This window comes from Stenella coeruleoalba (genome assembly GCF_951394435.1).
Source record: "Stenella coeruleoalba genome assembly, chromosome: 16".
In the NCBI taxonomy this organism is placed as follows: Eukaryota; Metazoa; Chordata; class Mammalia; order Artiodactyla; family Delphinidae; genus Stenella; species Stenella coeruleoalba.
In genome coordinates, this window is record NC_137162.1 from 76,240,901 (window position 1) to 76,254,301 (window position 13,401).

The 13,401-nt window shown below is 39.8% G+C and overlaps 1 protein-coding gene across 12 annotated transcripts in view; it reads left to right on the forward strand.

The window, feature by feature from the left end:
- The window catches only part of ZP4 (zona pellucida glycoprotein 4), a 702,723-nt gene extending 693,091 nt beyond the window's left edge, over positions 1-9,632 (forward strand). For 10 of the 12 annotated variants that reach the window (XM_079900744.1, XM_079900732.1, XM_079900733.1 and 7 more), the window contains one exon: positions 1,214-3,638. The gene's annotated coding sequence lies outside the window, so the exon portion shown is untranslated. Of the gene's footprint in view, positions 1-1,213; positions 3,639-9,601 lie in introns of those variants that run through there. The other 2 variants (XM_079900738.1, XM_079900739.1) reach the window with 2 other exon arrangements.
- The last annotated feature ends 3,769 nt before the right edge of the window (positions 9,633-13,401 follow it).

Sequence of the window (13,401 nt, forward strand, 5' to 3'; positions counted from 1 at the left end):
ATTAGTTTGCAAAGTTGCACTGCCACGGCTGAAACTATTTCCATATGATGAAGAGTTCCACCAGAACCCTGACTCAGTATGAAAAGTTGTCTTTTGGATTTGGATTGTCCCAAATCCAAAGCCTCAGTGAGACTAAACCTAGGCCGATTCATCTGAGTGCTAATGCAAGAAAGTCAGAAGACCAAAGTCAATCAAAAAGTATTTTTATAAAGGTGGAGCCTAAAATTCCACTCACAGCACCAAATCAAGTGCCAAAAGTCATGTGTTCATTCATGTAACATTTACCGAACAACTCTAACTTGGAAAATTATTCTAGGCACTGCTGAATGAGAGCAGAATAAGGCAGCAACGCTGCCCTTCAAGAGTTCACCATCTAATAAAACAAAAGAGATTTGCTTTTTAAAAAATGTTTCAGTCAAACGATATTTAAAAATCCATACAAAGTACAGTGAGGACGGACTTTGATTCTTGGAGACTGGCTGTCCTGATCATCTTCCCCACTGGAAAACAAATAAAAATACTAAATGAGATAGAAAAACCAACTTTGGTTTAAATAAACATTTTTATTAAAGTACAACATGCGTAGAGAAAAATGTGCCAGTGACTGCATAGCTGAATTAGCACAAAGAAACATAGCAACCGCCCAGATCTCCAAATGTAACCCTAGGTGCATTTCAAAAGCCAGCTTATGTCCTTTCTCAGCCACAAACCCCCTCCTCTTCCCTCAAGTTGACTTTAAAGCCATGGTTTGCTTTTGCCAGTTTGTTATCACGCCATGTTTATTGGTTTGGGATCTGACTTCTTTCACTCAACTGTGAGATTCATCCATATTGTTGCACGTGTAATAGCTTATTCGTTTTCATTGGTGTATAGTATTTCATCACATAAATATGGCACATCAATATAGAATTTATTTGTTTACTGAATTGTTGAAGGACACTTTCCTACTGTATGGTCAAGCCACTCAGGGTGGCTGTCCTCTTGCCCTCTGTACATCCCCTGCCTGACCAGGGCCCACTTCACCTACATCTACTCACATGACTGACCTTCCTAATTAGTAAATGCCTACATACTTGCCCCAGCTGGTGATTGTTCTTATCAAAGGGGCGGAGGGGCCTTGAAGGGCGTGCTACTCTGTTAGTTTCCCTGGTAACTGAAGAGCCAACCTGACATCAATTCCCCAAATAAGTGGGAATCTCCCTTTCCCTCCGAGAGTGAAGACTGCTGCCGCATCCTGCCTACCGTCTGCCACGCAGTGAGGTGTTTCTCCAGGACCTTGCTTCAGACGGGTAAGTTTCCCCCAACCATTAAACCACTGATGTCTCTGTCGCTGACTCGGGGCTCGCTCTTTGGTCTTGAAGTTGGGCAGGTACCGGCCTTGTGGGCCTGCGGGGTGCAGCCCAACAATTGGTAGAGCAGCCAGGAGATTGAGGAAACTCCTGTGAACGCCGCCAAGATGTCGGGAAATGAGGACGGGGAATGAAAAGTTGCAGGGGTGATCCCGGGGTGTCTGTCCACTAACGTCTGGGGCGCCAAAGTTGCAGGCGTAATCCCAGGGTGGCTGTCCACTAACGTGGGGCCTAAAAGTTCCAGGGGTGATCCCCAAAGGTGCAGGGGTAATCCTGGGGTAGCTGCCCACTAGTATGGGGGGCCCTGTGGTGGCTGTCCTCGATAAGGGGGGGCTACCAAGAGATTAAAGAACCGTGGTCCCCTGATGGCTCTGCTGTTGTGTCAAAGTGAGCCTTTTGTCGTTGGTGAGCTTAGCTTTCGAGAAGGAATTGGTATTTCTATTCTTGTGCCTTTGAGACATAAATGATCAACCTGGGCTCTCAGAAACTTTAATCAGGTGTGATCTCTAAGACTGAAGGGAAAAAAAAGAGCTTTTATGTAAACTCTATAGGGATGATTATATTTGGGGGAATGTCTATCAAAAATAATCTCTCCAGATTTTGGTATCTTGAAATGAAACTAAGTGAAGTGAAGAGAATTCATTGACTCTCTGGGTCGTTTCAAATAGTATAAAATATTGGAACATTAATTGCTGTGCGGGTCTTAGTTTACCTACCTTACCTTTTTAGGAGAGGAAAACCAAAGCGTAAGTTTTCCAATCAGGAAATGCTGGTATGACAAACAGTCCACAATTATTTGCTTCTTGGTTTTTGCCAGAGATTAAGGTTTTCAAGGGTTACGATTATTATCAGTCATAATTCTAGTTATTGTAACCAAGTTTCTTCATCGATTACATTGTAATCAGGTATTTAACTCTGATGCTTTTGCAAAAGTGCTTCATCTTCAAGAAGATTCATAGGAAGGACCTTTCACAAGTACAGGCCTCTGATAAATTTCAGATTATACCTCTGAACTGGGTAAAACATTTAAAAATCCTAATGGAAAATCTGATGGCTTCATAAAATGTTAACAAAAAGATTGGTGACTGAGTGAACTGGTGAATATGGTTATAATCTTTATGGTTTTAGTCTGGAATGTTACTGGTTTTGGTCTGTGTTTTCCTGTATAAGAAAGCCCTTCCCCTCAAGTTAGTTATGACTTAACAGCAATTTGGTAAACTACACCTGTGGGTAGAATTGAAACATTTTTCTTTTCTCTCTGCCTGGTCGCTCCAGAAATTGGAGACTCTTGAGTTCTGAGTGCCTTAGCAGGTGAATGGGAAAGACTGTCTCCTGCCATGTGCAGGAATCTCAATATTCTGGGGAAAAATCCACCAAGGTGGAGCCAGGCCTTTGCCATGCCTTTCCTGGCCTTGAGAGGCCTTTTGGGAATTCAGTCTGAGACCTCTGAGGAGTTCCTCCACAGCCAGTTTGGAGGAGCCTATGTGGTCAATTGATCAGGCTTGTTTTACAAACAAATTAGCCTTAATTTGGCTGTGTTTGGTGGAGAAGAGCGTAGTTTTAGAAAAATATTATGTTTCAGTGGATATTAAACTCTAGTTCTGCTGATTGAGGTCTGTGTTTATGGAAGTTACTGCATTGGCCATACTTTTGCCCTGATGATCAGGAGGGAAAAAATTATCTAGTATAGTTGTCACAGAGTGTAACTACTCACGATCTGTGACACAGCTAGCTTTTAGTCTGCTGCTAAAAGCACATGTGCAATGCTTGTGTGACAGTTGGCTATAAGTGATAAAATGTATGGCCTGTAAAGTGTTTCCCCATTTACATACCTCTGAGCCTGCTCACCATATCTGATTAGTTTTCCCCCATTGTGGATAACTAGGTCAATATAAAGGAGGCCTAGTACCAAGAGACATGATCTACACCCAGGGCAGGCAACTGAACTACCCCAGCTTCTAGGGACAAATATTTTGATCATCAGTGCTTTCTATTAAATGTTTGGAATCAAAAGGGGGAAATGATGGGAAAATCTGCACATGTTGAGGTGTGGGGAAGTCAGAAGTCTTATACATTCTTTACCTTAAATTTCACTGACCAGAGCAACGTGTTTGGTGTACTCTTAGACATGCACCGTACATGTGCTTTGTCCACTGAGGGAGGGAATGCATTTGAAAGTCAAAATGGAGTAGCTGTGGTTCAGACATCCAAGGTAAAACTAGGTAGACATTGTAGATGTGATTTTTTTTTTGGGGGGGGGGTACGGGGGCCTCTCATTGCTGTGGCTTTTCCTGTGCGGAGCACAGGCTCCGGACACGCAGGCTCAGCGGCCGTGGCTCACGGGCCCAGCTGCTCCGTGGCATGTGGGATCCTCCCGGACTGGGGCATGAACCCGTGTCCCCTGCATTGGCAGGCGGACTCTTCCCCCAGGGAAGCCCTGTAGATGTGATTTTTTTTCAGGGGCGGTGGGTGTCTTGTTTCACTTTATTTTTTACTTGAAGTATATTTGATTTACAATGCTATGTTAGTTTCAGGTGTACAGCAAAGTGATTCAGTTATACATACATATATATCTATTCTTTTTCAGATTCTTTTCCCTTATAGGTTATTACAAAATATTGAGTATAGTTCCCTGTACTATTCAGTAGATATTTGTTGTTATCTATTTTATATATAGTTGTGTATTTATGTTAATCCCAAACTACTATTTATCCCTTCCCCCTGCCACTTTCCCCTTTGGTAACCATAAATTTGTCTTCTATGTCTGTGGGTCTATTTCTGTTTTGTATGAAAGTTCATTTGTATAATTTTTTTAAGATTCCACATATAAGCAATATCATATGATATTTGTCTTTCTCTATCTGGCTTACTTCAGTTATTACGGTAATCTCTAGGTCCATCCATGTTGCTGCAAATGGCATTATTTCATTCTTTTTATGGCTGAATAATATTCCACTGTATGTATGTACCACATCATCTTTATCCATTCATCTGTTGATGGACATTTAGGTTGCTTCCATGTCTTGGCTATTGTAAATCGTGGTGCAATGAACATTGGAGTGCACGTATCTTTTTGACTTATGATGTTCTCTGGATATATGCCCAGGAGTGGGATTGCAGGATCATATGGTAGCTATAATTTTAGTTTTTTAAAGAACATCCATACTGTTCTCCATAGTGGCTGTACCTATTTACATTCTCACCAGTAGTGTAGGAGGGTTCCTTTATCTCTACACCCTCTCCAGCATTTATTATTTATAGACTTTTTGATAATGGGCATTCAGACTGGTGTGAGGTGATACCTCATTGTAGTTTTGATTTGCATTTCTCTATTAATAAGTGATGTTGAGCGTCTGTTCATGTACCTTTTGGCCATCTGTATGTCTCCTTTGGAGAAATGTCTATTTAGGTCTTATGCCCATTTTTAAAATAATTTAATTTAATTAATTTATTTACTTGTTTATTTTTTGGCTGTGTTGGGCCTTAGGTGTGGCTCACGGGATCTTTGTTGTGGCATGTGGGATCTTTCGTTGCGGCGCATGGGCTTCTCTCTAGTTGCAGTGTGTGGGCTCTCTAGTTATGGCATGCAGGCTCCAGAGCGTACAGGTTCTGTAGTTTGCAGCACAGGGGCTCTCTAGTTGAGATGCGTGGGCTTAGTAGTTGCAGCACGTGGGCTTAGTTGCCCTGCAGCATGTGGGATCTTAGTTCCCCGGCCAGGGATCGAACCCACATCCCCTGCATTGGAAGGCGGATTCTTTACCACTGGACCACCAGGTAAGTCCCTTATGCCCATTTTTTGATTGGGTCATTTGTTCTTTTTGATATCAAGCCACAGCCTACCCCCGCCTCCCCAGAAGACCCTCCAAGACCAGCAGGTAGGTCTGATCCAGGTTCTTATGGAGTCACTGCTTTGCCCTGGGTCCCAGTGCACGTGAAACCTTGTGTGCGCCCTCCAAGTGTGGAGTCTCTGTTTCCCTCAGTTTTGTGGAGCTCGCACTCAAGCCCCCTGGCCTTCAAAGTCAAATGCTCTGGGGGCTCCTCCTCCTGATGCCAGACCTCCAGGTTGGGGAGGCTGACGTGGGGCTCAGAGCTCTCACTCCTGTGGGAGAACCTATGTGATATAAGTATTTTCCAGTTTGTGGGTCACCCACCCATTAAGTATGGGATTTGATTATATCACAAAAGCACCCCTCCTACTGTCTTGTGTGGCTTCTTCTTTGTCTTTGGGTATAGAATATCTTTTTTGGTAAGTTCAATTCTTTTTGTCAATGGTTGTTCATCAGTTAGTTGTGATTTTGGTGTTTTCATGAGAGGAGGTGTGCTCAAGTCCTTCTCCTCTGCCATCTTGTCTCTTGTCTAAAAACTTAAATTCTTATAGATAATTCACTGACACCAAAGATTATATCCTTGAACACCAGTTTGAGAAATGCTGATCTCTAGGGAGAAATTCAAAATCATTACTTCAGGACTGTTGTGGATTGAGTTGTATCTTTCCCACAAAAGATATGTTGGTGCCCTAGCCCCCAGTACCTCAGAATGTGGTCTTAGCTGGAGAGGGTCTTTACAGTGATAATCAAGTTAAACCAAGGCCATCAGGGTGGGCCCTAAGCCAATATGACTGATTCCCTTATAAAAAGGGAAAATATGGCCAAAGACACACACCCAAGGAGAATGCCACATAAAGGTTAGAGTTACACTGCCACAGTGGAGGATCTCCAAAGGTTGCTGGCAAACCACCAGATGCTAGGGGAAAGGCATGGGACAGATCGTCCTTTGCAGCTTCAAGGAGAGGTGAGATTTCATACTTCTGTCCTCTGGAACTGAGACAATAAATTTCTGTTTAAGCCCTCAGTTTGTGGTACTTTCTAAGAGAAAATAATATGAATAAACTAGGCATTCAACGTGTTTCTAAATCAACAAACTATACAGATGTCCATTTTCTATAAAGTAATAATTTAACAAAATTATAACCAAAACCCCAATGGGAATTTTTTGGAACTTGAGAAAATGATTTAAAGCATTATCTGAAAAGAACTAAAGCATTAGAAATGTAGAGAGTTTGGGGAGGCATAATAAATGATGATGGAGGGCTTACTTTGTTATATATTAAAACACATTTTAAAGTTTTAGTAATTAAAATATGGTCCTAATGTAGGATTTGTTCAAATGCTTCTTATTGCCAGTAACAGAAAACTAGTTCAAATTAGCTTAAACAGTAATGAAAATGTCATTGTTTTATATAAATGAAAAGATGTATGGCAGGCTTCCTGTGATGGTTTAATTTAGTAGCTCATGATGACATCAGATTACAGCTCTGTTTCCCTATGGTTCTCCCTTCTGCCTTTCTCTGTCTGTTAGCATTATCCTCAGACTATCTCTCTGCAATAGCAAAATGAATGTCTGACTTGCTAAAACTTAACGCTTGTCATGCAGATCCAATAGGATAGATAGATTCATATCCAAGGGGATATATCACATCATGTACCATAACCATCAAAACAAAAAGTCCCAAGCTTACTTCTGATGAACCATCTTAAGTCAACTACCTACCCCTGTAACAGTCACAAGGCCAATGATATGATTACTTCATTGATGACTCTCTTTGAACTATATAAAAAAGCTCTTTCTCTGCAAGCATAATTGGAATCAGAACAAAAGGACACTTGAAATAGTAGGGAAGAAACAAAGTTTGTTAGAATTCACTAGTGAAATCACCTTTGAAGGAATGTTTTTGATAACAAATTCAATTACTTCAGTAGATTAAGGACTTACATTTTTAATTCATCTTGTCAATGTGGTACGGTGTTTTTCAGGAATCTGTCCATTTCATTTTAGAAAAAGTCTAAATTTTCAAATTTATTGCCATATAGTTCATAATATTTATTATACTTTTAATATCTGTAGTATCTGTAATGATATCTTATCTTTTATTCCTGAAATTAGTAAGTTGTGCTTTCTTCTTTTCATGCTCAGATAGTACTGCTATGGATTTATCAACTTTTTTATTCCTTCCAAGAACCAATTTTGGCTTCATTAGTCTTTTATGTTTTTTGTTTGTTTTCATTTTATTGATTTTAGCTCACATCTATCTTATTTCATTTTACTTACTTTGGGCTTACTTCTCTTTTTAAATTCTCTCTTCCAAATATAGAAACGTACACAATTGATTTTAAACCTTTTTACTAATAAAAGCATTTTAAGCTATACATTTCGCTACATCCTATAAATTTTGTTATGTTCAACTTTAATTATCATCCTTTTTGAAATATTTTGTAATTTTTTTTCCTTTTAAGGCTTTTAAAATAATTTTATTTATTTATTTTTGGCTGCATTGGGTCTTTGTTGCTGCACACGGGCTTTCTCTAGTTGCGGCGAGTGGGGGTTACTCTTCATTGCGTTGCGCGGGCTTCTCATCGCGGTGGTTTCGCTTGTTGCAGAGCACGAGCTCTAGGCACGTGGGCTTCAGTAGTTGTAGCTCACGGGCTCAAAAGTTGTGGCTTGCAGGCTCTAGAGAACAGGCTCAGTAGTTGCAGCGCACGGGCTTAGTTGCTCCGTGGCATGTGGTATCTTCCCAAACCAGCGCTCGAACCCATGTCCCTTGCATTGGCAGGCAGATTCTTAACCACTGCACCACCAGGGAAGCGCTTCTTTTAAGAGTTTTCATTTCAGCTGTTAAAAAAGGGGGCAGTGGGCTTCCCTGGTGTCTCAGTGGTTGAGAGTCCGCCTGCCGATGCAGGGGACACGGGTTCATGCCCCGGTCCGGGAAGATCCCACATGCCACGGAGCGGCTGGGCCTGTAAGCCATGGCCGCTGAGCCTGTGCTTCCGGAGCCTGTGCTCCGCAACGGGAGAGGCCACAACAGTGAGAGGCCCGCGTACCGCAAAAAAAAACAAAGGGGGCAGGACTAAAAATGGGGGCAGGGCTAGAAACAAATAAGAGAAAATGGCAAAGTCCTTATAATTGTGGTCCCGGGTCGCTAGTTCCTAACTGGCTTTTGGCCTTTGATTTTTATTTTAGGGTTGGAAAGAAAGGAGGTCATCAATCCCGTCTCCTTACCTTCCCCCAACTTAGACCAAGATCTTGCTGATTGCTTTTTCCACAATGTTCCCTTTATTCAGTATTACCGCCAAAGCTGACATTCAAAGCAAATGGTCACTGATTGATTTCCTCTGAACCTTGAACCTAGATGGCCTCAGTTGACCTTGGAAGCTAATACCCCTTACTCTTTCTGGTTCTCTCTCAGAGGAGCAATAAGAGCTCTACAAAAAAACCAAGCATGAAATTTACATGAAATAGTAAACATAAAATCTAAATGTTCTCTTTTACAACCACAGAGAATCAAATAGAAACAAACTAACCTATCAGAATTACAGAAAAAATACACCATTTTAGATTTACTTAATTATTCAGAAGTTAAGGCACTGAAGTTTACTTTTATGAATGCACTGAACTGATTAAAAATTTCTCCTTGCTCGCAGAAAATCTCTAGTTTTAGGAGTGCTGATTATCTCCTGCAAAATCTCCTTTTGTTACTCCGGGAAAGTTTATACTATAAAGTCCCTTGTTTTGAATTGTGTTTTTCAGTTCTTAACATTTGCATTAACTTTGAGTCTCAGAATTCTGTCATTAAGTATCAGGTAAAGCAATCGAGTCTTAGCCAGTTTAAATGAGTTCATCAATGCAGGTTAAATAAATTTACTGAATGTGTATCGCTGGCAAGTACTAGAGCTGGGGCTGGAATCCAAGTCACCTGACACTTAAAGCTAGTGTTCTTCAAATCCTACTTGAAGACCAATGCATCCCGCCATCATCACATAGTCATAGGCTCTTAGGGGTTTCAAGATCATTCACGTACTATTTCCTTAAACTGTAGTCTGTGAACCACTTGTATCAAAACACTGTGCATTGGCAGAGAATGGGTGCTGGTTTAAAATGCAGATTCCCTGGCCTTATCAGACCTTCCAAATCAGAATATTTGGGGGTATGGCTGAGGAATCTGAATAACTTATAAATTCTCAAATGATTGTTATGCAGCTATATTGAGCATATCTTTTCTAGAAATACTGAAAAATTAGTCTCTACTTAAATACTTCCCACAGGAAACACTATTTCTCAAACTAGACTAGCCCACTGTTGGGCAGAAGCATTAAAAGGCCATTGGAAAGTTGAACAAAGTCCTTCTTTTTATTACTTTTAACACTTGGTTCTAACTTGAAACAAAACAGGATATATTTTTCTTTTTTTTCCCCCAGAACTTGTATTTTTCAAATTCAGTAAGCAGACCCTCTATGTTTTCATTCAAGTAATCGATCATATCATTCTCCTTTTGAAGAAAATGGAAGTAAGTTAAATGTTAAGAAAAATTTTGTTCTCTTTCTGTGACCTCTTAGCATTATGCCACATTTCCCTGAGATTTGAAGCTATTTTTTTCCTCATAATTCATTTTTGATGATTATATATTTCAAATGTATAAAATTCAAAGAAATTATAGGATGGATGCTTGTATCAGACCCAAACCTCATTTGCTTCCTTAGATTTCCTCCATGCCACCTACTTCCTGGCTCTTCCTCAGCCTCCCGCACCAGACAACTTTGTTCATACCCTCGTGCTTCTGTTGCCTGGGGCTGACCAGTCTCTTACCATTGGCATGTTGGGCCCTTCCTGTGGCGCCCCGCCTTGTGCAGCCAATCTGACCGGCAACCGCCAGGGAATGTTGGCTCCTTTTCCTACTTCCAGACTTGGATCCACCCACCCACTCAGGATATGGATCTGGTATCCAGAGTGGGATCCTAGAGGAACCCAAGTGATTCAATGGAGGAGATGGAGGGGGGGACTTGTTATGCCTCAGGATGAACTCTGCTCAAGGGGGACCGGAGATGGAAGAGAAGTGACAGATTCACTGCCTGTCCTATCTTCTGCCGTGGGCTATTCCAAGGCACAGTGTCATTTACAGAATGTCTTGTGAAGTCCTGGTGGGCCAACTGCACACACCTGCCCAGCAGCTCTCTTGCTCTTCCTGATTCATGGCGGAGTGGAGTCAGTGCATGTGTGGATTAGTTTGCATTGCTGCACAGCCTTCCTTGACTCACCCTTACTGCTCGGCTGCCCCAATAAAGCATAATCGCTTCTGTCCTTGTCTCAGGCTACATTCTGGAGCACCAAGGCTAAGATAATACCATGGAGGCACTAGCCAAGATAAACAGGGAATAGTTCCTTTCTTGCTATTATGCTTTGTGTTAATGATAAATTATTTATTTTTGTGTTTATAGCATTTTGCCTCTGCTCATTCTAAACTGAGCTTTCATGATATTTTCACATGTAGGCAGTCATTTCATTATTTATACTTTTTAAACAAAATGATAAGAGCTTCTATCATTTATCTCACTGGGGAGAAAACTGCTTGATAATTGTATTTCTTCTGTATGTAATAAAAGATGAATAAACTGACATCTGGCTATAAATTTTTGTTACTTTATAATATGATATCTTGCCAAGCCTTCTGCTCCATTCATTTTTAAAATGTTATTGAAATATAGTTGATTTACAATGTATTAATTTCTACTGTACAGCAAGTGATTCAGTTATGTATACGTTCTTTTTCATATTCTTATCCATTATGGTTTATCACAGGATATGGAATATAGTCCCCAGTGCTATACAGTAGGACTTTGTTTATCAATTCAATATATAATAGTTTTCACCTGCTAATCCCCAACTCCCAATCCATCCCTCTCCCACCCATCCTCCCCCAACCACAAGTCTGTTCTCGATGTCTGTGCGTCTGTTTCTGTTTCATAGATAAGTTCAGTTGTGCCATATTTTAGATTCCACATATAAGTGATATATGACATTTGTCTTTCTCTTTCTGACTTACTTCAGTTAACATAATAATCTCTAGGTCAATCCATGTTGCTGCAAATGGCATTATTTTATTCTTTTTTTATGGCTGAGTAGTATTCCATTGTATATGTACCACATCTTTTTTATCCATTCATCTGTCAGTGGACATTTAGGTTGCTTCCATGTCTTGGCTATTGTAAATCGTCCTGCAGTGAACATTGAGGTGCATGTATCTTCGTGAATTATGGTGTTCTCTGGATAGATGCCTAGGAGTGGGATTGCTAGATCATATGGCAATGCTATATTTAGTTTTTTAAGGAACCTCCATACTGTTCTCCAATTTACATGCCCACCAACAGTGTATGAGGGTTCTCTTTTCTCCACACCAGCTCCAGCATTTGTTATTTGTAGACTTTTCTATGACGGCCATTTGGACCAGTGTGAGGAAGTACCTCATTTTAGTTTTGATTTTCATTTCTCTAATAATTAGCAATGTTAAGCATGTTTTCATTTGCCTGTAGGCCATCTATATGTCTTCTTTGGAGAAATGTCTGTTTCGGTCTTCTGCCCATTTTTCAGTTGGGTTGTTTGTTTTTCTGTTGTTGAGTTGTATGAGCTGTTTGTTTGCTTTGGAAATTAAGTCCTTGTTGGTTGCATCGTTTGCCAATATTTTCTCCCATTTTGTAGGTTGTCTTTTTGTTTTGTTTATGGTTTCCTTTGCTGTGCAAAAGCTTGTAAGTTTGATTGGGTCCCATTTGTTTATTTTTGCTTTTATTTCTGTTGCCTTTGTAGACTGACCTCAGAAAACATAAGTATGATTTATGTCAGAGAATGTTTTGCCTATGATCTCTTCTAGGAGTTTTATGGTATCATATCTTATGTTTAAATCTTCAAGCCATTTTGAGTTTATTTTTGTGCATGGTGTGAGGGTGTGTTCTAACTTCATCGATTTACATGCAGCTGTCCAACTTTCCCAGCACCACTTGCTGAAGAGACTTTTTCTCATTTTATATTCTTGCCACCTTTGTCAAAGATTAATTGACCATAGGAGTATGGGTTTTTTTCTTGGCTCTCTATTCTGTTACATAGATCTATATTTCTGTTTTTGTGCCAGTACCACTGTTTTGATTACTGTAGCTTTGTAGTATTGTCTGAAGTCTGGGAGGGTTATGCCTCCTGCTTTGGTTTTTTTTTTTTCCCCCCTCAGGATTGCTTTGTCAATTCTGGGTCTTTAATGGTTCTGTATAAATTTTAGGATTATTTCTTCTAGTTCTTTGAAAAATGTCATGGGTAATTTGATAGGGATTGCATAAATCTGTAGATTGCTTTGGATAGTATTGCCATTTTAACAATATTAACTCTTCCAATCTAAGAGCATGAGATATCTTTCAATTTCTTTGAATCATCTTTAATTTCCTTTATTAATATTTTATAGTTCTCAGCATATAAATCTTTCACTGCCTTGGTGAGGTTTTATCCTAAGTATTTTTTTGATGCAATTTTAAAAGGGATTGTTTATATTCCCTGTCTGATATTTTATTTTCAGTGTAAAGAAATGCATCTGATTTCTGTATGTTAGCCTTGTATCCTGCTGCCTTGCTGAATTAGTTTATCAGTTCTAGTAATTTTTTTGTGGAGTCTTTAGGGTTTTATATATATATTATTATGTCATCTGCATATAATGACAATTTTACCTCTTCCCTACCCATTTGAATATGTTTTCTTTTTCTTGTCTGATTGCTGTGGCTAGGATTTCCAATATTATGTTGAAGAGAAGTGGTGAGAGTGGGCATTCCTGTCTTGTTCCAGATTTTAGTGGGAAGGCTTTCAGTTTTTCACCATTGAGTATATTATTGGCTGTGAGTTTGTCATAAATAGCTTTTATTATGTTGAGGTATTTTCCCTCGATACCCATTTTTGTAAGGGTTTTTGTCATGAATGGATGTTGAATTTTATCAAATGCTTTTTCTGCATCTATGGAGATGATGATGTGGTTTTTGTTCTTTCATTGATGTGGTGTATCACGTTGATTGATTTGCATATGTTGAACCGTCTTTGTGACTCTGGAATGGATCCAACTTGGTTGTGGTGTATGACCGTTTTTATGTGTCGTTGGATTCAATTTGCTAATATTTTGTTGAGAATTTTTGCGTCTATATTCACCAAAGATATTTGCCTGTAATTTTCTTTCTTGGTAGTGTCTTTGTCTGGT